At 37.8% G+C, this 16241-nt stretch overlaps 1 protein-coding gene across 8 annotated transcripts in view; it reads left to right on the top strand.

The window, feature by feature from the left end:
- Positions 1 to 16241, top strand: part of MAPK10 (mitogen-activated protein kinase 10) — a 168845-nt gene that overhangs the window by 63169 nt on the left and 89435 nt on the right. The window lies entirely within an intron of this gene.

Here is a 16241-nt window from a genome sequence, read left to right as displayed (position 1 = left end):
CCTTTCTCTCTGCTGTGCCTTTTAGAACAGAGTATTGAGGACAAAGAGGATCAGGGGAGACATAGAATGGCTGATAAAAGATGTTTGTACTGACACAGAGAGGTAAAGGCAGGGAGGAAGTTCACTGTTATAGCCACTCTTACAAGTGCTTTAAAGGCTCATTTTATTTCAGAAATGTCATTTTCCTTTCCCTGTTTCTCACTATCATTCAAAAATTTCTGCCCAGCCAAACTTAAAACTCCCTGCCACTCTAAAGAATATGGAGTCTGTCATTATTCATGTATGCATTTGATTTCACACAAAAACCCAGAAACACGTCCTAGAAAAAAAAGTTAGAAAGTTTGAAAAAAACCCAAGTGATAAAAAATACTGGGTGTTACAGAGAAATATATCAGTTTATTCAGCTGCTTATTTCTATGTTCCAAAATGTTTGGATTAAACAATGAAATAAAAAAAAAAAAGCAAGCATTTGGCTATGCAAGCAAAATTGGATTTTGTTCCTTTGTTTCTGGGACAGTGAAACCCAGTTGTCCTTAACTTTTTTTTGTGTGTAGGAATTTGACCTAAACTATTTATGTTAGCTTTCAGTGGTGCTTTCAGTATGGGAATTACAGCCAGGAACCCAGGCTACTATTCCTGACTGAGTGGACATGTCATTTATTCTGCTGGTTTCTTGATTTTATTATCTGTCAAATGTGTGTAGAAGAGCTCTTGAGGAGTTTTGTAAACCTGTTTTTTGTAAAACATCTAGCTTCTACTTTGCTTACCACACTGTACTTTTGGGGGGGGGGGGGGGAGAGATCTAAAAGGTGCTTTTTATCATCAGGTTTTCTCCCTGTGGAGCATCACTGAACCTGTGTCATTGATTTTGCTGAAAAAGCAGTAAACAGTCGATTACCTAGGAGATACATGAATTATGCACATTATTGCAATGGTTTTATGTAGTGAATGGAACATAGGTTCTGTTCTGTAGTCTACACAAGGCTGAAAACCACGTCAAGCAAATTTCTCATCTCAGTTCAGGTGGGTTTTGTGGATAGTGGGTAATTTTTGTGTGGAACAGCTTCATGGCATTCACTGTATGTTGCCATAGCTCATGCTACCACTTTGAAAGGGAGAAGAGGAATCAATCAGCTGTCTCACAGCAGGATAATTCCCTCCAAGTGATGCCGGGTCAGTTGGATTTGAGTTGATTTGTCTTATATACAGCTTCGATGAGAGCTGGATTTGATACCAGAAATACTTAGGGACAGTCATATCTGATTCTCTGGGCATCTGCTCCTGTTTAGGAAGCAGGGCTCAAGCTTATTTATGATACAGAAAATTGGTGGTGTTCAGTGCATTTTTTCAGCTTGGCATTGAAAAGTAGACAGCAGAGCTGTCTGCTTATGCTTGTATTCTGGACACTTGGCCCTTGTGAGGTTCAAGAGAACAAGAAATCGTATCATTTCCAAATCTTTGGGAATTAGGAACAGAGAAAGAAGCAGTCTGTCTTAAAATGCTCTATCAAGGGAGTAATGACAATGATTCATGTGTAGGCCCAAAAGAATACCTCTTACTCTACCTGTGTCATCATGGCAGCAGCAGCTACTTGCCTCAGAGAAGGGCAGGTACCTCAGTGTACACAGTCCGTGGACAACACTGGGGTCACAGACTGCCAGCTGGGCCATCCAGTATACAATGTAGTAGTCATAGTAGACAGCTGCTTCAGAGGAAATGTACTTTAACTGAATTTTAAAGTATCTAGTTCAAATTCCAGTTGCAAGTTCGGGACAACAGCTTAAAGCTTTGTGCAGGCCAACCAACCAGGTTTTATACATTATTTTTTTTCCTAATTATTTACAGAAATTATTAATAGGTTGAGCTACTAGTCCATGTTATTTTCCAGGTAACTATGGAAAGGTTGTTATTGGCACTTCCTAGCTGGATTGTGGTGTAGAAATAACCAAATATGAGGGTAAATGACAAGATGAGGGTAGAATGAGGGGCAAAATGGCAAGAATATGATAAATATGAATGAATTAGGATTGGTGCATATTATTAGTAATGTTGGTAACACCTCAGCTGTCAGGTTTGTGTAATTAGCAGCAATAAAAGCAGATCTCAGTGATGGATGTTCTTATTACAGTTAACTGGAACCTTAAACTTCATTCTTTCATGTATTCACATCTATTATAAATTTGAACAGTAATTTCTGGAAATTCTCTATAGTTTATTTCTTAATTCATGTTTCAGTATTTCTTCAATTAGTCTTCTTTTCAGATAGTTTCTTTTGGACTGGATCTTATGAAGCGACCTGGGAACTGCACCTCTTCTGGCATATCATGTCTGTTCCTGTTTGTAATAGTTTCTGTCTTTTTCTCATTGGCTGGATGCTTTCCTAAAATTGCCTGAAACACTGTTTTACAGAAAAACAGCTGTGATATTCATTGCCTTTCTAAGAAGAAAAATAATGATTTTACACATAGACTAGGGGAAAGGCTTTGAGGGAATTTATGAATTCCCTTTCTTTGTTCACCCTGGGACTGAAATGAAAGTATTCATGTGGTGGACTAGTGTTGTTCTGTGGATAAAAAGTTAATATGGATTTCTTCTCTCCCTGCCCCAATTTGGTAAACTGTTTTTGTATGACTTGAGCAAAATTTCTACACTTGACCTTGAGAAGAGGAAGAACATTGCAGCATTTACAAGACGCTGATCAAGCTGCAGCCTGTCAACTGGTCAGTTTTGTCCTGTTCATTTTGCCATGTTTACATGCTGGAAATATCGCTGTATTCTTTTTCTGATGTATTTCCAGTTATCCTGTAAATGGCTAATTGGATTTTTGGGGTGTTGTTTTTTTGTTGGGTTTTTTTTGTGTGTGTGTTTTTGTTCTTCTTTTTTAAAAAAAAAAAAAAAAGTCTTTTTAAAGAGATATAAACAACAGTGTCTATAATGTGTCTGGCAGTGTTGATTTAATGTTTTAGCTTGTGCAATCCTAAACTCTTTCTGTCAGATAGCGTAGCTTTGGAGTGAAAGGCTGTGACCAGACTGGCAGCTTTCAGATGGCACAAGCACCGCATAGACCTCTCCAGCAGATGATCAGGGTGTTTTTGGAGCAGGCTGTATGTGAGCATGTATTTTTTTAAATTTTGAGGCTTTAGACTTGGAAGTATGTTTAAAAGATATTATTAAATAAGCTAGTTGAAGAAAATGTTGGTAGAAGACTCATCACTACTAAAAGCGCTTTTAATGGAACAGAAACATTTGGTTGGGGGCAGGAAATAAAAGAAAATTGATCAAAGACTAAATATTTAAATTCAACTGTGTTTCCCTGTAGTCTAAGGAATATTTTTTTTAGGCTTTTTTGATTGAAAATTTGACTGTTAAGGTTTTCTTTCTAGTTTAGAAATATTTTTTAAAGTGTTGCATTTACTGCAGATTGGATAATGCAGTTCCAATGGCTCTGTTAGTAGTGTGGGAACTTAAGTATACTAGAAGGAGTCACAGTACATCAGGTTTGGGATGGTTGTCTGCTAGTGTTTAAGAAAAGTATTTTTTTATTTTATATATCCCTGTTTTTCATGTTTTTCATAATATCCATACCTGTTGAGAAGTCTAGGACATAGGAACTGAATAAGAGTAAAATTAGACAAGGTGCTGAGAGCTTCTGCCTGATTCAGGAAAGGTTTACGTTTGTAGTTAAAGTGTAAAAGCACTAGGAAGTGAATCCAGAAACCCTTACATTTGCTGGTCTGTTGCTCATTCAAATAGCAATTGCTTTCTTGTGGTATATATTCCTTGCCTGCTGCAAGAGAAGAGCTAAGTGTAATTGTGATTTTACTGGCCAACAGATGTTTCAGAAACAGAAAACTATTCCCAGTTGAGCCCTTGATAAAGGCTGCCACCCAAAAAACATGTTAAAACCCTGAAGCCTTAATCTAAAACTCTGGAGCCCTGGCATATGACTGAGTTCTACGTTTTTCATTCATGTTTACATTTCTAGTTTAGGAGGGTGAATGCCAGTGGAATTGTGTGAGGCAGGCTGTGTTATGCTTTATGAGCACAGGCCTCCACTGAAGCTAATGTGAAGCTGCACTGTCCTCATGGGAGTACTAGGAAGCATTTATGCCTTGGGCACACACTAAATCGCTTTTTTTTCCTAGAAAAAAAAGGGCGTGTGGGTTTATATGTCCCTTAAGAGCTTTCTCTTCTTTAGATGACCATATGCATTATGCACACATGTAAAGGGTGTGATTATTGTTACTGTTATTTAATACTCATCTGATAGTATGTAAGCATGAAGCTTTACAAAATGTGTAGCATCTGTACTCTCCAAGCTTGTAGTCTAACTGGGATGAGTATTAGGCAAATGGGCTAATGATTTATAGGGAGCAGAATTGATTAAATCCGTGTGAAGGGCTGGACAAAACAGAATATTTACACTGCTGGTTTTGTTGTAAGCCTAAAGAAAGCTTAGCATTATAGACATCAGAAGGTGTTACAGCTATGAGGAAGCTCTGGTATTTGGGTCACAGCTGAAGAAGCAGCCAAAACCATGAGAAAAGCAAGCTATGGACTGCAGCAGTTTTTAAAAAATACTTAAGAAGGTGCTTAATGGAAGAGTTTGAGAATTACTCTTGCACTTACATTTAAAATGGCAGTCAAAAGTAGGATAAGGTTGTGTTCTTGTACTTATTAAATTCTTTAGTAACTCACATAAAATACATGTTTATCCTGATCATGGCAATGTATGACTTTGTGGTGCTCATCTTGGATCTTGCAGTCCAAACTTTTCCAAAGTAATACGAAGATTTATCATTTGAGTTATTCTTTAGTCTTTCTCTCTCTCTTGCTTCTTGGCATTACTCACTGCAGAGTTCTGGTGGCAGACTTTCTCAAGGATCCTTAGCTTGTCCTTGCTAGGATTTACCATACCTTATAGTGGCAGCATTTTGGGGAGAGAAGTCCTCAATCCATCTGGTGTATCCAGGTAAATGAAACTTGTTCCTGTACTGTTCTTAACCCCATTGGCTTACTGGATCAGACACCGGTATTTGTTGCTGTTCACCCCTTGGCCCAGCTCTGAGGGGAGCTGCGACACAAGAAAGAATGCAGTTCTTGATGTCATTTCACGTTTGAATTCTCTTCAGTACCTGTGAAAATCTTGATTTCATGTGAGGTGTTTGACCTTGCGCGTTTCCGTAGATTTTGAAAGCCTTTTATTCCTGTCTCTGAACAATCTGATTCTTCGGCAGGGTCAAGTATTTCTGAAAGCTTTTGACAGCTACCTGAGAGTAAGAGAGGCAGACAGTTACTTGTTTGTCTAAAGTATCTGTGCTGTATCTATGCCTTAATGCACTTACAGCATTTCTCTCTAACCGTGGGGATGTCTGTGTTCTTAAATGGTGCTGTGTGCCTCTGCCTGGCAGAATCAATTCCAAATTGCTGTTTACCTGTAACAAGGAATCTTTCCCTACGGTCAGAAAGATGTATGAGCAAGTGTCTCTGTGTCCTGGTGGCAATGAGGAGGGAGCCATTATGAAACAGCCTGTTTCACCTTCCATTTTCTCTTTTCCCAAACTGTCCAGAAAATTGCCCAGTTTGCCTCTTTGGATCCTTTTTTCTTACAAAAGCACTAGGAGAAGCTCATCTTTGGTTAAAAGGAGCATGCTGAGAGGGCAACTGTGCCCTTACACCTTCAGCTGAGTTTGCAGTGATGTGGAGGAGAGTTTTTTACATTGTTACTGGAATCTTAATATGCTGCCTTCCATTTCAGTACTGTAGAAACTTTTATGCTGCTGTATTAGTTCACTTCCATGAATCTCTTTCTTCCTCTCTCTTTGGTTGTTTTAATGAATGGCTTATGAAAAATTGTGTTTAATTTTTTCCATTTGGAATAGATGACACACTTCTGAACAGATAGTGTCTGATATAAAAGGTTAATTCCCAAATCCCTCAATTCATTGAATCCTTTTCCACTGAGTGAAGTAGGACCAAACATCTTTATGCTCTGTCCGTATGCTGTTGTGTATTTCTAAGGATATGATGTGGTGATCTGGTGTGCTGGAAACTCAGAGAGAGAAAAAACAAATTATTTCAGAAAGTGAAATTGGGAAATGTAACTGGAAAAATAGCTCTCCAATTGCAACTAGAGAAAGAACATGATGGCCCATGATAATATAATGTCTTTCATGCTGTAATGTTTTTATTTACTATAAAAAAGATAACAACTACAGTAAAAGTATTTTGCATGAAAGTTATCTTTTTTCAGTTGCTGTCAACGTTTTAACTTCACCTGAGTTGTTTTGTGCCACTGGGCACAAGAAAGTAGCCTGAATTTGTCACATGTGATTCCTGCTGGCCATTTCACACTTGGGAAGAGAACCAAAGCTAGGCTATTTTCATACACAGTTCTGTGTGTGCTGCATCATGGTTCTCTGGAGTCCCTGCTCATTGAAATAAACTGCTGGGCCCTCTGCGGGGTCAGTGTTTTGTGGGGTAATATTTGAAGTGAGCCAGCTTTATCTCCCAGGCCAATGGAGACTGGCCGTGGGATTCAAGAAAGTCCACTTTTGTCCCCATTATCTCTTGTCCCTGTTCCTTTATTTAATCTGTGACAGCCTGTTAGAAATGCAAGAACCTTGGAACAGAGAGAGATTCTAAATACACCTTCTGAAATGACAGAGGCTTGAAAAAGCTGTTGTGCATACAACAGAGATGCAAAGTTTCTGTTGCAGCAAATCCAGAACATGGGAGTGTTCTGGCTGTCCTGTTTGTATCTGCCTCTCCTGGTCTCCCACAGAAGATTCACAGGTAAATATAAGAATCCATAAATAACCATACAGGACATTACATGCACAGTGGGCCTCAAACAGGAGGACCCTAATTGAAGTCCTGAACCAGAATATCATATTTGCTGTAACCATTAGCTATTATAAACCTGGATAGCCTTGCTTTTCATAAAGGCTCAATTTCGTCTATTAAATTCCTGGCCTTGTTGCACTTTCTGCAATGATACATCAATTCCTTGATCTAAAAAGAAATGTACACGAAGAAGTGTTTCTACTTACCATCTTTGAACTCCCCACCCTCTGACTTTATCAAAGTATTTTTTTTCCAGTGCTACAGAACAAAGAAAATAACAAAAAAATTTAATTTACTTTCTTGTGTCAGTTAACCTTTCAGTTTTAACGTGACGTTCCTTTTTTTATTTGTATACAAGAACTAACAAGAACATGACTTGGTTTTAATCACTCCTTACCTGTCCAGTCTGAGTTCACAAAACTGTAATTTTTTTTCTAATGTGCTGTCATCTGTATAACAGGTAGCTAACAATAATCTTCATGATTCTGTTTGCATTAATCAGCTACTGTATTTCTGGTTTTGCTTATGGAAAAAAAAAAGACACTTGCAGCAACATCACTCAGCAGCAGTAGATACGCTTTCTTTAAATAATTCTCATTGTTTGTCAGACCCTAGAACTGTAATTGTATTCACTAGGTATATAATTATCATTATTATTCCTTGTAGGAATGGATTTTTATTTTGTTTTCTGTTATTTTTGGTCTAGCTGCTAAATATAGTAAGGTAAGTTCTTTTGCAAATCATGTGTCAGGCATCCGGAAGTTGGGCATCAGTGAAAGTATAGGTGCTGCACTTTCAGTTTTTATGTAGTTATGGGCTTGGTTAATGTAAGAACTTTGTGGCCAAATCTGATGTTATACTTAAGGAGAAGTGTCTCCTTGGAGAAAGGAGAACAAGCCTACATGGGATTAGTAGAACATAGTGATTATCGTATCAGTGTACATGTGCTACATATAACACATGCAGACAGCCATGGAAGCCAACGAAGAAAACATTGTGTAGTTGTGTGCTCTGCTTGTAGCCTGAAAATTGTTCTGTATTAGTATTTTATTTAGCACATAGCAAATAATCTTTTTGCAAACTTTTTACCCAGCACTAAGATTGGAGCAAGTTAACACCTGGTTTTGCTGGGTTTATACCCTGTCTCACTTGAAGAGAGTCTTGGTTTCTTTAGCCTTTGTGCAGTAGCATGACATACGTTCCAAACAGCAGCAGTGTAAGTAAATGGATATAGGCCAGCAGCAAACATGCTGTTCCTTCCGGTCTCCCATCATATTAGATGTAATTATAGATTATCAGAAACACAAGGCCTCTTCTTACTCCATTAAGATTTTTTTCTCATATATTTAGAGTTTTAATCAATACAACCCAGAAAGCATCAAAACATTTTCTGTGTTTTCTTAAACAAGATGCAGCTGCTATTGGGTATTAACAGTTTGCAGTGATTTTGCAATAAATCCTACTTGCATCCCTGAGATGACTTGTTCAGGTAGTGTTTTTCTTGTGGGAGTAATTAAAATACACAAATGTAAAAGGTTAGGAGGGGCAAAAGCTTTTCAGAAGGGAAGGAATCTGGATTTTAGTTGTTTGAGAAATAAACTGTTTTGTAGCTGCAGAATTTACGGTGTAATCTGCTCATGGCCACAGGCTTGTACTCCAGAACTAAGCTTCTTACATTTTTTTTAGAATAATAGTGGGTTTAGTTGTGTAGCTACTGCATTAATGTGCAAATACAAACCAAGCAGGGTTTGAGCATCCTGACTTGGCAAACAACTAAAGCAACTCTTTGCTTTGAGCAGAGAGGTTGGATAATAAATTTCTCAAGGTCCCTTCTAATGTGAGTGATTCTGTGATTCTGTTCGTGAATAACTGTGAGGTGTAAATTGGCCACCACAGTTCAGTGGCCAATTATACATTTTTTTTTTAAGTTATGATGAAAAATACAGACATTTCATTTAAGCAGGTTATTCCATAGTCCTAAACAGCTTTTCATACTTTCGTCATCAAACTTTGATATAGGAAACATGAACATTGGTGGAGTGTAATATAACTTTTCATCAAATAAGTAAAGGCATGGCTAAATTTTATTTTGTTTGCATAATTTGTTCCTCTTAAGTCACCAAAACCATGATTTTTTCCTCTAAATTGTATGAAACTGAGATAGAAATTCCTATTTACTCTACCATAGTAACACAAAATGAAGGTACCCTGAAACAGGATATATAGGATCTAAGTGCCCTGATCTTTCGTATGTTTCGCCCTAAGTCAGAGTTTAGCTTTTGACTAGAGTATTAATTCTTTTTACATGAACCCTTCATTAATGGGGGGTTAACTTGCATAACAGAGCAGCGTATTAAGAAGGAGATAAAATAGCATACAGTTCAATGTATTAGTAATTAATTCCAAACTGTTACAGCTTAGAATATATAATTTAGTGAATTCTATTAATTTTATTGATATGGCTTGATGCAGACAGTAATTGAGTATTTTTCTCTATGCATTCTATAGAATATATGTCATTCGCACCAGTCATACAGTGCCAGGGCCATCTGTGTTGAAGGGAAATTTAACTGAAATTGAATTAGGTACGAAGGCTGTGCTCTGGCTTGGGAGTGTGTTAAAAATAGTTTTGTTGAGATTTGTTACATATACCTTCAAGCAGTTTTACCACTGACGTTTATCTGTGAAACAGGTTTTTATTGTTGTGTTGTTTGTTTGTTGAATAGAGGAAAGCAAATTTCTGAGAGGGCAGAATTTTTCATTCAGCTGTGCTGAGATGGTTACCTCATTTTTTTGTGTTTGGCTTGGTTTGTGAGTTTTTTTCCCCCAGAAAGGGAAAGCAGATTAAAACCAAATGTCAGAATTGAAAAAATGCAGAGGAAAAAAGAAATAAATCTTGCTTTTACCATTGTGGTAAAGGTTTTTATCTTATGGTAAGCAAGTAGTGTTTTACTGTACTCAGGTCTTTCCAGTTCTTCATTCTTTAGTGACGATAGTAGCCATGGTCTTGTACACTTATCACTGCATGTTCATTCTGTGCACATTCAGAGCTGCTTCCAACATCAAAGTCTAATTTAATGCCTCTAAGATGTTACTGGATTTTATTTTGCCTTTCAATTTGCATCAGAAAATTAAGATACTCAGCTACAAATGAAAAGGTGGTATGAGAGATTATGACGAGATCATCATAAACTTTGACTAGCTAATCTGCTGCAGCATCTCACAGAACCACGTTCTTTCTTTCATAGCACCTGTTCATAAAAGTAAGTATTACTTAGATAGGTAGCATCTTGGACTGTTAAAACTTGGACATTTACACCAGGTATTGTTTAAGTGTGGAAAACAGACTCATAACAATTGACTTGAGAATACACGGGGAGCTGGTGGCAAGGCCAGACTTGGAGCTTATTTGTTCCTGTCTTCAGCACGTGAGCTGTGATCATTAGGAAAACCTGCTTATATCAATCCCCTATCTTTTCAGCTTGTATGCTTTTTTCCTTTTCATGTATATTTCCTTTGAAAGCCTTTTCAGTGCTGTTCCTAAATTCTTTCTTTACCACTCTCCCTTATTTTCCAGCAGCTGAATTTTAGAGCTGCTTGCATGATTCTTATGAATTTTTACATGCCATCACTTCTCATCCCAGTGGAAGATGATCTGTTTCTGCTGGGATTTAACTTTAATAATTACCCTGTTCACACCATTGCTTTCCTCACTTATTCCAAAAATAATTAAAATAAGAGCATAAACACAACAGCAAATTTCAGTTCATATTTATCCTCTGTCAGGTCTTGAAGCTTCTTGCCGAGCAGTGAGTCTCATTGAAGCTGGTGTTGAAAATGCCCTGTTGTTGTAGTGCTCTAAATTAGATGTGAAAAAAAAAAAAAAAAATCAAGTTCTAGAAAAGTTGCTGATAAATCTGAAGGTCTGGTCTTTGAAGCCCAATTTAATAGTATATTTGGACATACATTCCAATCATAATTGGCAGTGATTATATGAAAAATTTGAGCAAATTGCATCCCTTCTTTCTTGATCCAGCATGTTAAAGAAGACAGAGCCCACATACAAAGTTCCGTAGGAGTCTGGGGATCAGAAATTACCATTCTCTCGTGGTATCCTTTCTCGTACTATGTGACTTTGGTGAGGTCTTCATTTTTTGTACGTTCAGAATACAAAGATGTTAAATGGAAAGACGCAGTATACTGACAATATTCTGCAACTTCTTTATTTTTCTCCTTGTTTATGCAGAGCAGAATAGCCAAATTTCAGTAAAGGAAAGTTATAGTTACAGAAGTGAGAGCATTACTCAGAGCTTCAGAGAACTGATAAGCTGCTGTGATAAGAGTATGTATTTTCAAATTAAGGAGAGAGGAATTCCAGTACTGGATATGCATGAAATGATTCAAACACATCTTCAAAACAGGAAGCATTAATAATTCATAAATGTTAATCTTTGAACATTAGTGTTTTTCAAGAAGGTTTTATAGTGACAGCTGAGTTGATAAATTGCCCCCTCTCACTGAAGTGGGACAGGATTTTTTTTTGTTTGTTTTTAATAACTTTAAATGATTATGCTATTTCATTAATTTTTTTCATGCTCTGAATCTTTCTGTTCTTGAATGAAATATAATGAGGCAGAAATAAATACTTTAATTAGCCTTTTGCAGCACGAGTATAGAACTATGTGCCTGTGAAGACAGGGAGCAGCATGGCACTGTACCAGTTGTGCACATGATGTATTTGGGTGGAAATACCAGATAAGCATAAATGCCGGATTTGGCTCTTGATATGAATATATATAGTTTCCCCTTATTATTGAGATTATTGCACTTGATGGGACTGGGAATAGATTATAACATGTTACTGGGAGATGTCCTGTGATTCTGTTAAAACCTTCCAGTTTGCAGCCATACTGTGCCAGGTTTAAATCTAGTGATGTTTTAGATACAAATAGTGCTGTCTATGATCTCTTCAGCTGCCATTTGATTTCTGTTGAAACGGGAACTTGTGCTTTTTAATAATTTTTTTTTCACACAAGGTTATTTATTAAATTAGGATGTGAAGGATTTGTTTCAAATTTGTTTTGTGTGGGACATGTAAACACCTCTCTGAGTACAGCCTTAGGCGTGTGGGAGGTGAATAGCACTGGGGCTGGTTTGGGACTTGATTGATTTAAACTGCAGCAACTGTTTTAAAACACTATTGTAAATATATGTCAAACAGCTGCTGGAGCTTTGCACATCAAGAACCTTGTTTCAGCCCTGGATTGGTGTGTCTGACATAGCTGATTTTGCTGGGGAGTGAGGTGAAGAGTCCTGCCTGATGAAGAAAGCAGTTTCACAGCAGGGCAGCTGGCTCCTTCGTCTCTCTGAATTAAGAAGTTATATGGAACTTTCCTGAGGCTCCACATTTGTCTTCTGTGTTGTCACAAAAAAGCCTTAAGTATGTTTTGACAGGCCAAGGCAATATCTGTGGGGCATGAGGGATTTGCCTGTTGATTAGGAGACATAGAGATGAGAAACCATCGTGGAGATACTTTCTGAAAAGAAAGTCACTGTGATGTTTTCTCCGGACAAGAGAGCTTGTTACGTGGCAGCTTAGAGGCAGGGTGGTGGGTGCAAGTGCTGAGACTCTTTTTGGACTAGTACAGCAACAGTTCAGACTCCTCAAGCTCCAAGTTTGCATCTGTTGGGCATACGGCAAACATAGGATCTCCATCCATGATCCAGAAACCAATTACATGAACAACAGTACAGCCTGGGAAGGAAAACAAGGCTCCCAAGGCCAAAAGACTGGTTGCCAAACTGCCCAGACATTCACTGGGTACCAGCATCGTATAGCTTTGAGGGTGAGGAAAGAATTCAAGGACAAGCAGAAAGATTTAGTGCAAAAGGCTATATTTGAAAACTACAGTTACTCTTGGTTTTCTAGTCTGCTTTGTCTACTGTCATTGCACAGTTTCCTCTCTGCTCTCAGTAATTATCCAGTAGTATTGATTTAATCGTTTCAGTATTCAAACAGCTGTTTGAATAATAATGACATAATCCTCCTGACTCCTTAACCTTAAAGGTAAGCATTATTAAAAATAAACGATCCTTCTCTAGAAAAACACTGATTTGGTAGCAGCACTGAGGGGAAAGGGAAGTTCACGCCTGAAACTGGGGTATGGCATTAGCCCACGTTCTGTTTGGAAGAGTAGCTGCTGATAAGGGAGGAGGAGTGGAGTGAAGAAGAGGATGGTGAAGCAGCAGGCCACGCAGAGGTCAAGCCTCAGTGGTATTTTCACAGTCCCAGGCAGCAGTTCACTTGGGTCTATGCCACTGGACAGCTCAGAGGATTTTCAGTATTATCTTACTCTTGCCTTCATGTCTACTTTCCTCCTCCTTTTTTTAGTACCTCCTAGTTTTGTCTTACCTGAAAGTAGATCACGTTATTTGCTGCTGAGACTTGTATGTTTTTACAGTTTCAGGCATACAGATGTCTTAATCATGATGAAAATTTAAGATCCACTTATGGTGTTGGTGTTTCATAGACAGGGTTTTTGTCCCTGTGATGCTGCTGTGATCTCTGGCTTCCCAGCACAAGGTGTTCTGTTGCATCAGCACTGTTCTGTTCTCCCAGTTCTTCCCACCCTGGGTGATTGTGCTCAAGGTTGAAAAGATAAAGCGACAGGAGCAGGGTAAAGAAGTATTGGATGCTTATGCTCCCACCTAAAGCTCACATCCCTAGTGAGTGAGGCCGTTTGTCACTAGCTTCTTGTTTTCTGACTACTTTATGTTTTGACACAATTATTTCAGCATCGGGCCAGTTCTCTATTTGCCTTACATTGACACTTCTTCAATGTCTCTAGTGATGCAGTGTCAGCTAGCACCGGAGGAGGTATGATCAAGGGTATTTACCCAGTTGAGTGTGAATGTATTTTTTGCGTGAAGAAATTAGAATTTGCATACATGTGTGATTACTTAGAGCACTGAAGGGAATCTCATGAATTCACTATATGAAGGCACGCACTACATAAAACACGAACTCAAATCTGTTTTGCCATGGGTATACAGTCTTACAAACCTCTGTGCTACAGAAAGGTATTCTCATTCCTGGTGTGCAACTGGAGGATCTCAGATCTCTAGTGATTCATTTGATGTATCTCATGTACAGAGGAATGAGTATTGATCTCAGCCATTAAAACATATCATATTCTGTTATTTTATAAGCAGTAACTACATATAAGGACAACATAATAAATTATAAAATGTATTCCAGTTCATAAAATTCACCAGCCTATTGCTCTGCCCAGGGTGACTATTAACAGTTACAGTCACTCCTGTGGAAAGCTGAGGAGCTGTGTATGACTAGTAATGCATATATAATACAAAGTGTGTCTTCTCAGTAGCTTGTCACAGAAAATTTAGTGAGAAACCGAATTTCCCCAATTCACTTCCTTTCCTTTTTTCACTTTCCACTATTAGACTGTCTTGAATGTGGTATGTTATGACTAATGACATTTCAGTCATTGATTATTATAGCAATATAATGAATCCAACCAATAGCATTTCATAGTGTATATATCTGCAGCATGAGAGTAATTATCTGCTGGCTTTCCAGAGATCACTGGCAATATGACTAATGTTAAAAGCTTTTTAAATATCTTTCTTTCTCTTTCTCATTTTAATATAAACCCTCTGTGGAGTGTGAGGCTCTGGTAATGACTCATTGGGCAACGAGGCAGCAATTGCAGACACTGTAATGTGATGCAGAAAAGGTCATACACTTGCTTTCATAACAGGATTATTCATTCATTCATTAAAAATTAAACACATGTGGGAGCATGTGATGCTTTCAAGTTGGCAAGTATTGAATACTTTCTTGTAGTTTCTTGAGTCCTGATCACTTTGCGTGAGATGAAGTTACTCCAAATTAAGTCTTTTCTTACTTAGTGGCATTTGCCCATGTAGTTAGTTAATTGTTCCTGTTGAAGACAAGTACCATAAGAAGGCACACAGTGTTTCAGAATCATGGCTATATCTTAATGGAGTTGTGGTTACAGGTGGTTTTTGGTTTTTTTTAAGTCTTTGCAGTGAGTTTGTATTTAGAAGAAGAACATGTTTTTCTATACTTTCTATCTCCTTCTACCTAAAAGTTGCTGTTTTTTTAATTCTACTGTTAAAAGTTTTGGTAGGTTTTGGGGTTTTTTTGAAGCAGGGTCATGCCAAAGAATCAATGCGCTCCAAAGTTTTGTGACATAGCTGCCTATTTCAGCCTGATAACATTACTGTGGGTTTTTTCCATTGACATCCCATGCTAGAATGCAGCTTGGAAAGTATTGGTTAGTCAGAGCTGTATTTAATACTATAGAATTAAGTTAAAACAGCTGTCATAGGGTACATAGGGAGGCCTGTTTGGTCTAGTGTATGGTTCCCTTGACCAATATCTGATGCCTGTGAAAAAATCTAAAAATAGGGTGAGCATATAGTGGCAGACTGTGACTCAGGGTTATCTGGAGTCAGAGGTGATATTTTTGAGGTTAATAGCCTTCAGCAGATTCCTCCTTATGTGAATTTGCTTAATCATAGTAGGACTTACGTTGACTTCTGACACTCAGAGCAATGTGAGGCAGGGAGTTTCACAGTCTGACAAAACAGTGTGTGAAGAATTCTCGCTCCTATTGCTGATTTTGAATCTGTTGTTTGAGACCTTAATTTGATGACACAAGCTTCTTTAAAAACAAAACAAAACAAAATAAAAAACCAACAACAAAAAAACAGGGAAGGGTGTTTTCCTTTTCACTTTTCAGTACGCCACTCATTTTATGGATCTCCAGTGTATCTCCACTCAGCTCTTTTCTAGGCTAAAAAAAAATGCTCAGTGTGTGCAGCTGTTTCATGTAAGGCACCTGTATGTGTTTGGGTCCCTTCTTACCAGCCTTTTCTGTAACTTTTCTAGTTGTTTAAAATGTTTAGAGAAGAACCAGAACTACATGTAATATTTATAAAATGGTTGTGTCATGAATTTATACAGTGATGTAATCAGTCTTTCCATTTCTATAACTTTCCTAGTAATTGTCGGCTTAGGACTTCTTTTTTCCCCATAGTAACTGTCTCCCATTCCCACATTGTTTAGAATGTCATTGACCCAATTTTTATTTTTGTTGATGTAGGAATATGCAAGTGACATGATAAACTTTGAAGTATGTCATCAGTTACTGTAAAATTTTGCAGATGTAACCAAGTCATATTTGAGGCCATAACCTTGACAAGCATCGGAAAGAATTTAGAGCCTATTTACAGTTCAGTGTTCTAACCGTTATCTGCTGTTCACAGCCTTGGTAGCAACTCAGGTTGATTTTGTAATCCACGTGTAGATAGAGCTGCATTGTACTTGCACATCAGGGGACATACAA

Source organism: Falco peregrinus, chromosome 2, assembly GCF_023634155.1.
Source record: "Falco peregrinus isolate bFalPer1 chromosome 2, bFalPer1.pri, whole genome shotgun sequence".
In the NCBI taxonomy this organism is placed as follows: domain Eukaryota; kingdom Metazoa; phylum Chordata; class Aves; order Falconiformes; family Falconidae; genus Falco; species Falco peregrinus.
This window is presented reverse-complemented; position numbering and strand designations above follow the sequence as displayed.